The sequence below is a fragment of the Malaya genurostris genome, chromosome 3 (genome assembly GCF_030247185.1).
Source record: "Malaya genurostris strain Urasoe2022 chromosome 3, Malgen_1.1, whole genome shotgun sequence".
Lineage (NCBI taxonomy): Eukaryota > Metazoa > Arthropoda > Insecta > Diptera > Culicidae > Malaya > Malaya genurostris.
Window position 1 is genome coordinate 33,667,527 of NC_080572.1, and position 15,621 is coordinate 33,683,147.

At 35.9% G+C, this 15,621-nt stretch overlaps 1 protein-coding gene across 2 annotated transcripts in view; it reads left to right on the forward strand.

The window, feature by feature from the left end:
• Positions 1-15,621, forward strand: part of LOC131437820 (trace amine-associated receptor 1) — a 149,846-nt gene continuing 134,225 nt past the window's right edge. For both annotated transcript variants that reach the window (XM_058607423.1, XM_058607422.1), the window contains exon 1: positions 1-914. The gene's annotated coding sequence lies outside the window, so the exon portion shown is untranslated. The remainder of the gene's footprint in view (positions 915-15,621) is intronic.

Sequence of the window (15,621 nt, forward strand, 5' to 3'; positions counted from 1 at the left end):
AGAGGATTCAGTCGTTTGTTGACTGTCGCCGGTGTTAGTCGCAAATTCTGATCTGCTTGCTATTTCTCGATTTGCAGCTTTTTATTTTGATCAGGAAAAGTCAACACATATTGACCACCGAAAACGTACTTTATACCAAGTGCTCTCAATTGGAAAAGTGGCGGACCTGCTGGATATGCCATGTACTATTAAACGTGAAACATGTGACATAATTGTTGCTAACAAATTAAAATATGGTAATAAACAGTTCCTCCAGTTAAATAGTTAGATTGTATTCGACATTAACAGTGCATCGCATATATGCAGCATAGTGTATCCAATATTATGTTTGAAAAAAATTAAATTATGTGCGAAGATCCACAGAAAACCTCAAATAATCAAACAAAAAGTTTAACGGTTTGTTCCGGTTTTGAAATCGTTCAATTTTTTTCGGATACCACCACCCTCGGGTCAAATTGCAAGTGACATCGATCGATTCTCTTTGTTATAACACGTGGTACGTTGTTAGCTTTGATTACATTCCTGTTGGTTTGTAATTAATAATAGCCTGGATTGGATGCACCAGTTGATGGAAGCAACCAAGCAACCATAGAGAGGAAGTAGCTGTTAGAATCAAAAGCATTTGTTTATTGGAATTCTAATGCAGTTTCCGAGGGCATTTCTTTTAATGGAAAGAGAATGAGATAGGAAAATCTTTCCTGAAAAGAAAAAAATTGTGAGCCACGTCCATAGGCGTTTGTGTATCGTAACACTGAGTAGTGATGGTAAATTGTGAGACAGTTTAAAAAAAAGTACAGATTCTGGAATATCAAAGACGTGATTAAGGTTCGTTTCAATCTCAATGGAAGTGCGGAAAATAGGTTGAGCATAAACTGTTGCTAGATCACCAGAAGAAGTTGTCAAAGCCAGGGATGGTATGTTGGTTCAACCTTAAATACATAATATTTGTAATTTACCTGAAACGTAAAAATAGTTCTCATGTCCAGTTTGATTTTTCAAGAATAAAATGTTCAATAATTTAAGAAAAATAATTATAGCTGCTGAATTCCTTAAACTTCATTATAAATAAATTTTAAAACATCAAAATAATATAACAAATAGATCTGGGGGTTTTTCTCAAATACTACAGCAAAAAGTTATGAAATTTACCTATGACGTAAATCCGCATATGACTGAAATCATAAAAACGTAATTTGTAAAATGACAGAATTTTACACGAATGATTTGCATATCCGTCGAACATACACTACTTTTAGAGCAGATTTTTCTTGTCCGAGAGGCGAATGACCTTATGGTTAAAACCTCTATGAAAACTTTCACATATGTACAAGAAGGCGTTTCTTTATAGTTTTTATTAAAATAATCAAACAAGTTTTATGCATATCAGAGGTTTATGTAGTTGTCTGTTCAGCAACTGACAGATTCGTGTCTGTTGGTTCTGTAGTTTTCTTTTTATCGCACGAAAGAGTGATTTCGAGAAAATGCCATGTAGCGGAGTTTCAAAGAAATTGCAACTAAACTAAAAGTAAACTAAAAGAACCATATCTCCGATAGTATTCGAAGTACGATTTCAAAATGTGGCAGTTATGTTCTCTAGTAATATATTTATCAATCAAAGCAATTTCCAAATAAAAAAAATTTTACATAAAATTTTATTGATTATACTATAAACGGACTCATGACGTCAACATGTTTTTTGCCTTTCTCAAATAGAAAGGCTAAACAATCACTGTGAAACCCAACTTTTGAACTTAGGCCCGAAAGGCCGAATGTCATATACCATTAGACTCAGACCGACGAACAGAGCAAGTTTATGTGTGTATATATGTGTATGTATGTATGTATGTATATATGTATGTATGTATGTATGTATACATGTATGTATGCATGTATGTATGTATGTATGTATGTATGTATGTTTGTATGAATGTATGTATGTATGTATGTATGTATGTATGTATGTATGTATGTATGTATGTATGTATGTATGTATGTATGTATGTATGTATGTATGTATGTATGTATGTATGTATGTATGTATGTATGTATGTATGTATGTATGTATGTGTGTATGTATGTATGTATGTATGTATGTATGTATGTATGTATGTATGTATGCTGGGTTTTAAAAGATACTGTGTAATTTCATCCAGATTCAACTTCCGGTTCTGAAATTCTAGGGCAATGAGTATCAAAACTTTCCAACTGTCACACAAAATCGAAAAAGTTTTTGATTTTATTCAAGTTTGAAAAAAAAAATCTTAATAGAATCTTATAGTGATGTATAATATAAGTAATATGAGAAAGAAATCATTACACCACTAGGTGGATTAAAAAAGGTTTCTGTACTTTATAATCAAGTAAATTAAAGTTGAATGGTCTTATTTTGGCGTGTATCAATGAGAACAGAAATGAGTGCTATAATTTTACAAATTTCAACAAGCTCAATTTTGTCAGAAATGGGAGAACCAATTTAACAAACTTAAGATCGTTTGAAAGCTACTATTGAGCTCTTGATTTAGATTGAAGATTAAATGGCTGTGCCTTCTGGTTTCGGGGATATGATGGTATAAGGGACGTAACCGACAAAACGCGTTGTGTTTTCCGCTCAATTTTTTCAAAGATGGCTGAACCGATTTTAACAAACTTGGGCTTATTTTGCTCAGAGATGGCAGAGCCGATTTCAACAAGCTAAGGCTCGTTCAAAAGCTTCTGTTGGGTCATTGATCAAGTTCGAAGATCAAAAGATTGTGACTTCTGGTTCTGGAGATATAATGGTATAAGTGACGTAACCGACAAAACGCGTTGTTCTTTTAGCAATCAAAAAGTGATAAAATTACTAGTTTACACAAACGTGAGCGAGCTGTAAGGGTTCAAAATCATAAATAACATAGACCTAATATATGCATACTTTTTTGAATCTCTAATTTGCACCCCTATATTGGAAACAAAGATGTGTACCACATCAAGTACCGCTCATGTTATTCGCTATACCGCTATTGCTTTATCTGCTCGTTCCTATATAAATGTAGGAAATCTGGTTTGAAATTCAAGGCAAAGTAACTTTTGGTTTTATAATCATTGTTTCCATTATTTCTGTATAAAAAAGGACACCTTAATAGCATATTTGAAATTACGCTGTACTCACGTCTATCACATATGTTCACTTCCGATATGTTGACGCAGTGGTAATATATCAAATCAATCTGGAATCCCGTATCCATGTGTTTCTTGTGTATGGACGAAAACCAAAATTTTGGAAACCGCAGTTAGACTAATTTGCGCAATAATGGAACCCACCAAACTCTGTGCCGTTGTGTCTACGGCACTGTCTATGTGGATGTTAGTGAAATGAAGCAACCATATCCAGAAACATCGGTATGTTATTCCTTGATTGTTTTCCCTTGCTACGAATCTTTTCCCACTGGTACAGTTCGCCAGTGCATGGAAGCGTGCCTATGATAAAATTTATTGCGCTAGCTGTCTAATTTACAGGATGTTGCCAAAATGTCTACGTATTTTTTCGTTCTGGCTGCTGTTGCTCGGTGTTGAGTTTATACAGGATTGGCCACAGTTTTGCAGCTGACAGAGGAATGTTGCATCTTCTTCTCAGGTCCTCTACACAGCAGAGACAGTAGAACTAAATAACTACAATTGAAAGGAACAACATGAAAAGTTCAGTTTCAACTTTTCATGCACTTTTCCATTTGCTCGTTAAATCCACTCACTTTTCTTTTCCCCTGTTTGTGATTGCCGGGAGCTCGACTCAGATTCCTCCTATCTGACCTTTTCATGGATTGTCACTTACGGTATGATACACGGTTAGTAGTGTTCCGTAGAAAAAGTTTGCTAAATCAAGGGGATTTCGTTAGGATTTACTCTGGAGAAACCGAGAAGCTTAAAGTTATTAAGGACATCGTGATTGGGAACGAATTTATTGAAAAAACTTGGATTCTTTGATTTTCACGTTTTTATATAACATAAAAGTTTGCAGTTAAGACAATCTTTAGGGCAATTATGTTGAAGGGTTATTCGGGTTTCCTCATACTTAAATCTTTTAACAACTAAACCATAACATACATGGAGGGATTATTTTAAGAAAAACGAGCATTTCAAGGAACGGATTTTTCTCGTGAATAGTGTTTATTGCTTTGAAGTTCATGGGGGCTGTCGTAAAATTTGAGCATGCCTATTTTATACTACTTAGCGGCAAATTGCATCTACGTGCATCCCAAAGATAAGCGCACTTGATTCAATTACAAAACTGTCCAAAAAACAGCCATAATTTTCCATTATTGCTCTTTTTACATCGCTGATAGAATGTCAATGTAGACGGTTTTTTCATTTGTACCACTTCTTGTCGAGTACACACGAATAAATATAGGATTCGCGTGATTCGAAAACAAAAGTATTTGTTCTTTCCTGCCGCAACCATTTTTAGAGCGTTGTAAACTTTGTGGCAGATTAATCAGTTCCAGTGTTCTGTCGAGTGGTTATGCTTCGAAAAGGGAACTGTTTCGAATGGAACACAAATAAATTTACTTAAAAAGAAATCAAACTCTACTTCTCTGATCACTATTCCTAATAAAAACTTGGCATTACCTCACTTGAACATATAACGATTATGAAAATTTCTCCTTCCCGAATGACCCAGACTAGAAATACTTATCGTATTGAACAGAGGTAATTTCAGAAAGTGCTTGAAAAATAGGTAAAAAGTGAAATTCTTAAGTTTAATCATTAAAAAAAAGGATACTGTGGGATGATCCCTTCAGGGGGCAAGATGCATCAGCATTGCGAATCTTCAATTATTTGCTGAAAGAGGATGGTTTACCTTTTGAGTTGTTCTTCATCCCACTTTTTTGTGATGCTTGATTCCTCTCGAGTGTCGCTTTCGCCCAAGTGCACTTATTTTGCTTCATCCTGCCATCAGTCTGCTGGCTGATGGATACTAGTTTTGTTCAGAAGGGTCGGTAGTCATCATTTGGCTAATGGAAACTGGTTTTGCCCGTTGATATTATTATCGGGGATTTCCGTTTCACGACGACAGCGAGCGAAAAAATATGAATGGGGATGTGATGAATGATTAAGTAAGTTGAGCAAGCTCCGTGTAAATAAAAATTCTGATCCCATCATTATTTACTCTTCAACCAATTTAATGTGGTTAATTAGAACAGCCATTGCCAACTAAAGTATCATCTTCCGTTTGATAACTATATGAAAATTGCGCGGATTTGTGTTTTTTTATAAAATTCTTATTCGGGCCTACTCGCGTACAAGCTGTACGTGGCCGATTGAGCCATAGTTTTGTTAGATAGAAAATAATTTTTTACTGTTGGATCTCGTTGCCAGCCTTTTCCTTGGGGGAGAGAAGCTTCCATTTCCATCTACCGAGGACACTTTGTCCTGGGCTCATGTTATCCATTGTCGCTTCGTCGGTGTTGTGGGTGGTTTCCGTTTTTTCGTTTTCCTTGTCAACCGCTGTCTTGGCCTCGGCGTTTTGTTGTATATTGATTGCAGTTCATTGCTGGTTTGATGCTGGAATGTCCTTTTCGCTGAGTCAGTGCAAGGTTTGTAGTGTGCAGGTTGTTCACAAAACTAACATGTAACCAGCTGATTCTCATAGGTAATCAGCATTTTACACAGATGTATCCCACCTTGCCAATAAATGATGTAAGATGGAAATGTCTTACGTAGTTGCATACGTAACACTCGCACGCCATTCCGGATACTGATGAAAAAATTTCACCATACTTCCCTTTCGATGGAAAGAAATTCACAGGCCTGCGGGAGAAGGTCATGCACGTGTACTTCTATGGAATTGTCCACCATGTACACAGGGATTTTATATTTAATATTGTCACAGTCAACGTTATGCACCTCGTTGTTAACTGAAGCGAATGCAGTTGCATCTCTTTCACATTTAAACATAATATACACACAGTTAGACGCCTTGTTGAATTGAATCTCAGTTACATTATTAGCGTCTAGATGCATTCGTTCTTTAAGTTAGATTTCAATTTCATTTGCTACTGGTCTAACTTTGCAATTCTTCAAATCAATACAAATTCTCGTAAAATCGTATTTGCCTATTTCGTACACTCTATTGTTCACTACGCTGTACTATCTTTGTTTCTGTCGTCTCGACCGTAATCAATTTCCTACTGTGTCGAATGAGATGCGAGCACGAATTGTGCGGTATTTGTTGTTAATCTGTAAATTTTTTAATCAATCTTGTGCATCTTTCTTTTTTGTATACACACATCCTCGCACCAAAAAGCTCTTATTCGGAGCAGGACATATACAGACCTTATCTTAGATTAAAAAAAAAGGTTTACTCCAAAAACCGCGATTATAACAAGCTGACAAACGGTAACCGACTTTTGAATTTCGAACACGCTACCGGGATAATAATGTTTAGATTTTTGTTACATCTTCCTTCTTCCTAATCCACTTATGGAAAGCATTCAGAAAATATTTATCGATAATAGAATCTTCTTGGAGGGAATATTGCGTGAGTACACTTTACTTAAACCAGGTTTTCAGAGTAAATCTGAAATGAACATGGATCTTTTAGTAGTTTTATATTTTTATCCGGTATTTGCACTGGAACATTACTAGGCGATTTACAGATTCAACAGACGTCAAAGTCGATTCATAAGTGCACAGGATAATTGGAAAAAACTGATAAACAGAATTTCAATGCAAAAAATATAAAATGAAAAGTACCATGCGGACATTACACATTCGTGCCAACCTCCTACAATTATATTTCTCATCCATCTGCTTAGTTGTTCGAATTACCCTTTTTCAAGCAGTGTTGAAGTGAGGTAATTTCAAGTTTTCCTTAGATATTGTAAACAGGGAAATGGAGTTTGATTTCTTATCGACTACAGTTCTTTCTGTTCAATTCGAAGCAGTTTGTTTTTCGAAGCATAACAACTCGACAGAACACTGGAACTAATTAATCTGTCACAAAGTTTACACCGTTCTAAAAATAAATCTTTTCAAATGTAAAAAAGACAGGTGGGTCAATTCGATTTATTAGAACTCCAAAATTGTAAAATGTATATAAAAGATAAATTATGGGGATTATAGAATTATCAAATTTCAGAATTAGAATACTGAGAATGGCATTTCGAAACTCGTGATAACTCAAGTTTTCGACACGGAAAAAGGTACCCTCAAGGGTTTTATCGTTCATTTTGAAACAATCTATCCAATAAGATGGTAAGAAAATATTTCTAGAAAATCCTTGGTTCCTCCACAAACATGAGAGATATTGAACTCTGAAATTGGTCACATGCGTAATGTTTGCATTCGTACTTGGCACTCTTAAACAAGCGGGTCGAGTTGGAACAAAGTCTATCTGAACCAGGTCATTACACGAAATAGCACAAAGCTGTGCCCTTTCTCATCGCTCACCACGACAATGTCCTCTTTAGTACTTTCGAGTGATTAGATATGAAAACGTTATATTTTTCGCCCCAACTGTTTCAACTAGACTCGACACTAGCTCGCTCCATCCTTCAACCGGTACCAAATGAGTCTCGTTTTTCGTGAGCATTTCGTATGCGTTTCTTATTGACGACATAGATCGACAAAATCTTTGCCAATCTGTCACACTTAATTCCTCTGGGCAGAAACCACAGCTGATTTTAATTCATAACCGAACAAAACTCTTTGAAAGAATTCAAGAACAATTTTCGCTTCAAAGCTACAAGCTTCAAAAATATATTTAAATTTTTGCTAAATTGGCAATATTTATTCCAGTTTCTGAAATTTTTGTGGGTTCATGGTTCCTTCATTTAAATTTTAAGGGAGGTGGTGCCTTTAACGATATTCTGCATGGTAATGTTTTTGAACTACAACTTTTCCAAGATTGTTATAAGCGTTAAGATTCTCATTTCTCGAAATGTACGCTAGGCTTAGTTAGTGAACAATCGAGATAGAAGGTTAATAAACTCTGATAAATCACTTACTCCTTCAGTTCCTAAAAGCAAAATGGAATGGCTGACGTTATTGCGCTAACTGACTAATTATGATATCAACTACCAAATATTTGCTAGCAGGAACGTTAGTCGGCAGAACCACTCTCAAAACATCACAAAGTTATTCTATTTAACGATCAGAATTCATAAACCTAGTCCAGTTTTATAAACATCAATTAGAACATTGTCAAATGCGACGGAAAGGTCGGTTTGAAGTCTGATTTAGGCACAAAGCTGAGCAAAACAAAATCCCCCAACAACAATACCCATATAATTCACCAACGCCGTTACAGCAGGAACAAATGTTTACCTAGCCAACAAACGGAGCGGGAGGGTAAAATACCTCCCCAAAGCCACACATTTCCAGTCATGAAGACCAGTGGATGCGTTAGTAATTGGATAAAAGCCATTGAGAAACCCTGGAGCGTTTTCCCCGAATACCAGAACGAGAGTCGGGTGCGGATGGCAGAAAATCGCTTTAGTCTAAAACGAGTGCGAACTTGTGACCACTAGTTATGGCGTACATAATTGTAGCATTTCGCTACTTAAATACATATCTGTTTTTCGCTGTAGGGCGGCAGCGGAGACTGTGGGATAGGCTGAGTACGGATAATAGTTTGTTCAAACACGGAGCAATTATTCGTACTGTGTCGATATGTTCCGAAGCTCGTTTTTTATTACGATATTCGATGCACTATAGTAACTGTAAAATCGTGGAATCGTATGTTTTATTGTCACTCAATGTGTTTTACTTTTCTCATATAGAAAGGCTATGCAGTCGCTGTGAAAACCGACTTTACAACCGAGGACCGGGGGACCGAATTTTATATACCATTCGACTTAATTCGTCGAGATCACAAAATATCTGTGTGTGTTTTTGAGTGTGTGACAAATAATGGCACTCAATTTTCTCAGATATGGCTGAAATGATTGTCACAAACTCAAATTCAAATGAAAGGTCATATGGTCCCATAGACTGCTATTGAGTTTCATCCAGATCCGACTACGGTTATGGAGTGATATGCACCAAAAATAGGAAAAATATAGTCACTCACGTAGGTCCCCTCGGCATCTTAGAGCTAAGCAATGTGACTTAAAATTTATATTATTGAATAAAAAAAGTCACTCACGTTTCTCAGAGATGGGTGAACCGATTTTCACAAACTTTGATTCATATGAAAAGTCTTATGGCCCCATACAAAGTTCCTGAATTTCATTTTGATCCGATTTCCGGTTCCGGAAAAACAAGATAATACGTGCAAATCTATGAGAAAATACGTGCTTAATTTTCTCGGAAACTTTTTAATCGATTTGCACAAACCAAGATAATAAAAGGTCTAGAATATTTTTAAAAAGTCCCCGAAAAGTTGGTCCAGATCCGACTTCCGGTTCCGGTATTACAATGCGATTGTTGAAAATGTTCAATTTCATGAGTATTTTTTCACAAGCGACGGTGAAATGAGGTGCACATTTTTATAAAACCTACTGCCAAATTCATCTAGTTGACAGTTCTTGTTAGTTAGTGAATATATAAACCTACTTTGGGACTACTAGTCTCCGATTTCCACTTTCGAATGCACCGATAATAGTGAAGAGAAGCTCCAAAACAGAACTCACTTCGATTTCTCAGCAACGGTTAAACGATTTTCAGAAATTATGATTCGAAATTAAGCTTTTACTATTTTAGAAGATACGGTGGAATTTCATCCAGATTCGACTTCCGGTTCAGAAATTATATGGCGATGAGTGTCAAAATATTCAAATCGTCATCCAAAATGACGATGCAAAACTGATACGCGTCGGTACGGAAGAAAAAACATTACCGGCTTTGATTCGTTCGCAGTGTGCTTTGTTCAATTTCGTATAGCGTGCATGGTCAGGCTTCCCAAATGTACCGCCGCGCGACATTATTATTGAGGATGTCATGCTACTCTTTCCATGACAGCCTTGTGATAGGTTTCATCACGACAGCCCTTAGACAAATAGTTCTGTACAGCCAACGTTGCCGTCATTCACTTCGTTCGACAGTTCATTCCATCGTAAGACATTTTGTCATGGTCCACGACAGCCGAAGAAGCATGAAGTTCTCGCTGTTGCGACAGTAAGCTTCGGGTATCAGTCACTGCGTTGTTTCTGTCGAGAGCAAAATATTACTCTCCCTTGACCAGGTCTGCGACAGTAACCGGTGCGGTTCAAATTTGTTGCTCTTGGTTTGCTATGAAGATTCGAGGCAAGCATGTGGGTTTTAGTTTTGCCTTTGGTGATTGCTTTGCGCAGCGGTTGATCATTGCGCATAGCAATCACCGTTGGTAGGGCATTGATAACAATATAATTGATAATTAATAATATACGAAACTCCTAATACGAAACGGATTGAAGAACGGACTTTGGTTTTAATGAAAGTTAATTTTTATATTTTGGTCGATCTTCTATGAATTGATAGATCGATTAATTAAAGAGCAATGTTTTTTAATAGCTGAGTCAGTTCGGCGTGCTCCTTTCAGGCAGTTTGCGGTCGGTTTGTGGGCTGTAACATTCATAGTGTATGCGCGTACTGATGTGCGTGGAGCATTATTTTCATCCTCTTTATCTCTTCCTTCAGGATAGTAAAGGCGCAATCGTTCCTTATATAAGAGTGTAAAAGCCAATTGAATCAGATTTTAGATTTATATGTTAACGGTAAATAAATGTTCGTAGCGAAAGATATGTTCAAATCAAAGATTCCGTATTCGATACTCGTTAGCGTTAGCTTTGCAGTCGACTTGTAAGTCTACGGGATTTTTGCATGGCCAGTGCTGCAATACTACGGACACTAAGAATTCTTTCAAGTCAGGAATGAAACATACAAAACCTGGCTCGTTAAGTTCGTTATACGTTGAACCACCAATCGAATAAAAACCTTGAGTGAAAAATTTGGAGTCGGAATTTGCAAGGCAAAAATCATCCAGAAACATCTTATTTTCAGGTACCGTACAACAAAGCTTTGAATGCAAAAACTGAATGAAAAATTCCGGTTCTTCAAAAAAATATGTTTCCAAGCGTGGAATGCAGCATGGTTGCCCGTAACAGATTCGAATGTTTATTTTGTTTTATTTAGAAAAAAAGTTTTAATTCCCCAAGTTATGTAATAATGTCTTTCTTGAGTAATGTGGTCTCAAGCTTTCCATACATATCAAGTTCTCTTCTATATATGAATAGTATGGTGTTTCTATTACCCTGGAATATATTCCAAAAAAAAATCGGATATAGTACGGTTACTTATATGATATAGGGTTGTGCTGATAATCTGCTGAATCATTTTCTTCCTGTTATGCACAGAATTATCTTATTTCCAGAAACAGCATATTAACTATTACATTATTTTGGTCATAGCTACCAGAAGTTCGCGACTTTTACACACGTTGAAACTGTCACTTTACATTGTAAAATTTAAAACTCGGTTAAAGCGTATCTTTCATCAAGTAGAAGCTTGTGTCAGTATATTTTGAAATCTTTAACTTAATGTCGTTGTTTACCACAAAACTTGCTATAAAAGTAACTGAGGCCCAAATTTATATCTACAGTTAAAAGGACAATTTCATGTAAACTTCTAGAAGTATCTCAATCATTTCCTTTATGTGCTTTTACGCTCAATCCAATTTTGGAAATGTAGATGTTGCAATCACGAGCCGCACGCAGAAGAAGATGCGGTGCATTGAAATTTCAAACAGCACATCCAGTTTATATGCGCTCGCTACAATTCTCGTACACATTTTTCGTTTTCTGTTTGAGTCGACTCTCACGCCCTCACGGAAAAGGAAAGTTATTCGTGAATAGCAAAGCGAACTATTGAATTTAATTCGGATCCGACTTCCGCAGTTAAAAGTCTAATAATGTCGAAAATTTTCTAAAATCTAATTGCCTTAGTAGCTTGTGTCTGCATTTAAAAAAAATCAAACGTTTGGAACTATAAATATTGTAACTAAATAGTCAAACTTTCTGAGAGCCGAGTTCTTTGCACATATTTAACAGTTTTCTTTCTAAAAAGAAATTATGTTCTGAAAAATGTAGGTGTAAATCCCCGGTGAACAATTAAGTTTGAAACCGGGAATAAATAAAAGATATAATGAAAATAATAATAATAATAATAATAATAATAATAATAATAATAATAATAATAATAATAATAATAATAATAATAATAATAATAATAATAATAATAATAATAATAATAATAATAATAATAATAATAATAATAATAATAATAATAATAATGATAATAATAATAATAATATTGTAGCAGTCATTTCCGACCCTAAGAAACTCATTGTTTTAGTTATCCTAGGAGAAACAGAATTTAAGAGCTGTATATGACACGAATTTGTCTTTCATTTATTTAAAATTCAAAAATTAAATTTTTAAATTCCCAGTTTTGGTACTGATCATCCCTTAATTTCGAAACAAGAAGTCGAATATGGATGAAACTAAATGGAAGGCTTTTAATTAAATGATTTGCGATGATTAAATGATTTGCGATGAAAATTTCTTCTTAACTTTTCTTCACATAAACAACCATCTGTTGAACTACTTTTTATCTGCGAGCTCCCCCAATCAACTTCATGGTTGCGGACCCTGTATTTGTGTAGATGGTACTAAAAGATCTACCACCTCAACGAAAAAGAGCTCAATTACAAGGTCCGGGGAGTACTTAGAAACTTGCAATGAGAGCAAAGGGAAAGTCAATTTAAGCCGCAATGAAGCTATATTAATAGGCACTGAATTCCATAAAAAAACTTATAAACTTATTTTTCTAGTTTTGTGATATTTATGAAAACAAAAGAGGTTTATTGAAGATCTGTTCTCAAAGGTAGTAACAAATTAAGAACTCAACGTTTTTTATATTCTCATTCCTTCAACTGCTGGCAAAACCTATGTGAATGTTAAATGAACAACTAAATTTAAGCTATTTTAAATAAATTTAAGCTATTAGTTGATTGATTCCTATGTGGAAAAGAACAATTGAGAATACTAAATTTGTAACAAAGTTTGGGGTAAACCAAAAAATTTGATGCTTTTGGGAAAAATAATGGTTTCATTATATTTTTCTTTTTAAAACACTTTTAGCGAAAATCTGAAAGCACATGTTCACATATAAACATAAAAGTTGCCCATTCAATTTTATGGTCGAAAACTATTCAAAGTGCACCAAACATCTTATTTGGGTTCAGAGTATCATATTCTATAGTTTCAACGAAATCGGTGAGGCACGGGTACCAAAGTGTGCCGACTATTGGTGGAGTAACGTTAAATACACTACATAATTAATTAGTTGTGAAAAGTAGCTACGATTCGATCCAAAAATCAAACGTCATTATTCAGAATAAGGGTGCATAAGACATTTTCGGAGTATTGTTAATGAATGGAAGTGTATCTGTTTCTTTAGGAATAAGAAGGAAGCAGTAAGGATCAATACTTTAGAAATTCATATATACATATGAGCCGTTACACAAAACTCAGTGTTTATCTTTTAATATTCGTTAGTTATTAAAATTCATTGCCTTCGCCGACAGTATATATAAATCTAAAACAATTTCTTTATTTCACAATGGTATTGTAATGAAACGTTACTAAAGTTTCCTGCAAAGGTAATCCCAACAACGCAATCGTATGTACTAGTACCATTTCATTGAGGCAGCCGAAATAGTGCGAGCGCACTATGACCCACGGCTCGTCTCCAGAAACAGCCGGTTCATTGCTTCAAGAGACATTGATGAGACAGCCGGCTTGCGACAGCCCTTCGTAACAGTAATGCCCTTAAAATCAAAGGATGTCTTCGATTTTCAAAGGCTGTCTCCGTAACATTTTATGCGAATGAGCGAACAGAAAGAAACAGGATACAAACAGCCCGTTCGGTTTGACTACTCTCCGGATAGAATACTCTCATCAATCTGGCGAGTACAAACTGTCTCAGTGACAGCATTCATTTAGGCATGCGAGCGCTGTTGCCATTACAGTTCGGCGTATGCTTCACACATATTGTAGACTGGGCTTTCGACTTTGCGCTCCGACAGTTCATGCTATCTCGTGGCGGATGTCATTGAAAAGCAGTACTGCTGGGAAGCCTGTGCATGGTTGCCACATTTAATAGGGTAAAGTGTGTTTAAGGCCATCGTCCAAGTACCATGCGCGCGGGTGGTTTTAGGAAAATTTTCAAAAGTTTGTCAAAACCAAACACATACGGACCTTAGAAAAACTTTTCAGGATGAAAACGACTGGAAAATTCGGAGGTACAATGCGATGATATGAATTTTTTTTAGCAAATAAACCTTATGCTGGCTACAAGGATTACATTCGGACACACTTTGGAAAAGCTTTTTAAGCTATTCTTGGAAAATCAACGAATTCCAATATGACTGATTTCGATACAAATTATTTTGTAACGCCGTCTCTGAGAAGTAAGTTGAAATTGGAATGTTTACACTTGTAATTCCGGAACCGGAAGTCAAATGAAGATGAAAAACAGAATTTTTACATGGGATCGTAAGTCCTTTCATTTGAATTTTTTTTGTGAAAATTGGTTTAGCCGAGAAACGTTAGTACACAAATTTAAAATTTTAATACACTTTTTACCCCATAACTCCGGACCCGGAAGTGAGATCTTAACAAAATTCAAAAATTTTGTATGGGACCGCAACACATTTAATTTGAGTTTGAGGAAATCGATTCAGCCATCTGAGCTGAGCTGAGCTAAAGTAGATCGCCCGTTGTTGCACTTCGTGATTGACCGAATGAGTGGAAATGTACAATGATCCATGAAAATGAAGCTTGGGAGAAGCAAATCATTTTCACTGTACATACCCACTCACTCCTAACTTTTCATTAAATGATCAATAACGACGCCGGCTACGACCAAAGGCTGTGCTACTGACGATAAGGAAGGAATGTTAGTCCGATACTCGTTGTTTCTAGAGTTTGGTAAACAATATGGTAAACAATATCCCTAAGGAACGATCTCACCAGTATCTTCTTTTTCTATTCGCATTGCTGTCAACAACGCGAGATGAAACACGACTACTGAAAAAATAAAATAATATTAACACTCGCGGATGGGTTCGCTGCAGACCCATGTTAGATTTTCAGCTTGAATAACACTATTGACTTTTAGATTTTCACATATTCCATATAAATTCGACAACACCTTGTATGGATGTTCAGAGACAGGAAATAATACAAGCAACAACAGAGTTACTCTCTCTCTCTCTCTCTCTCTCTCTCTCTCTTAATAATCTTTAATATTGTACACCGTCACTTAAACCGGCGAAACAAAAACCGTAAAAAAATTTCTAAACTTGTCTCAAAACTACATAAATCGATAGCCATTAACAGTAGGCAACTAAACAATCCGATTCCGGCTGTCCTGGTTCCCAGTCTCCGGTTTCGGAAGTACCGGAAATAGTGGTCATATATTCCAAAATGGATCTCACTCATTCTTCTCAGCGATGGTTTGACTAATTTTCACATACTTAGATTCAAATGAGAGGTCTTACGGATCCATGCGGAATTTCATCCGGATCTGATTTCCGGTTCCGGAGTTATAGGGTAAAGTGTGTTCAATATTGTACACCGTCGCTTAAACCAGCGTAACAAAAAC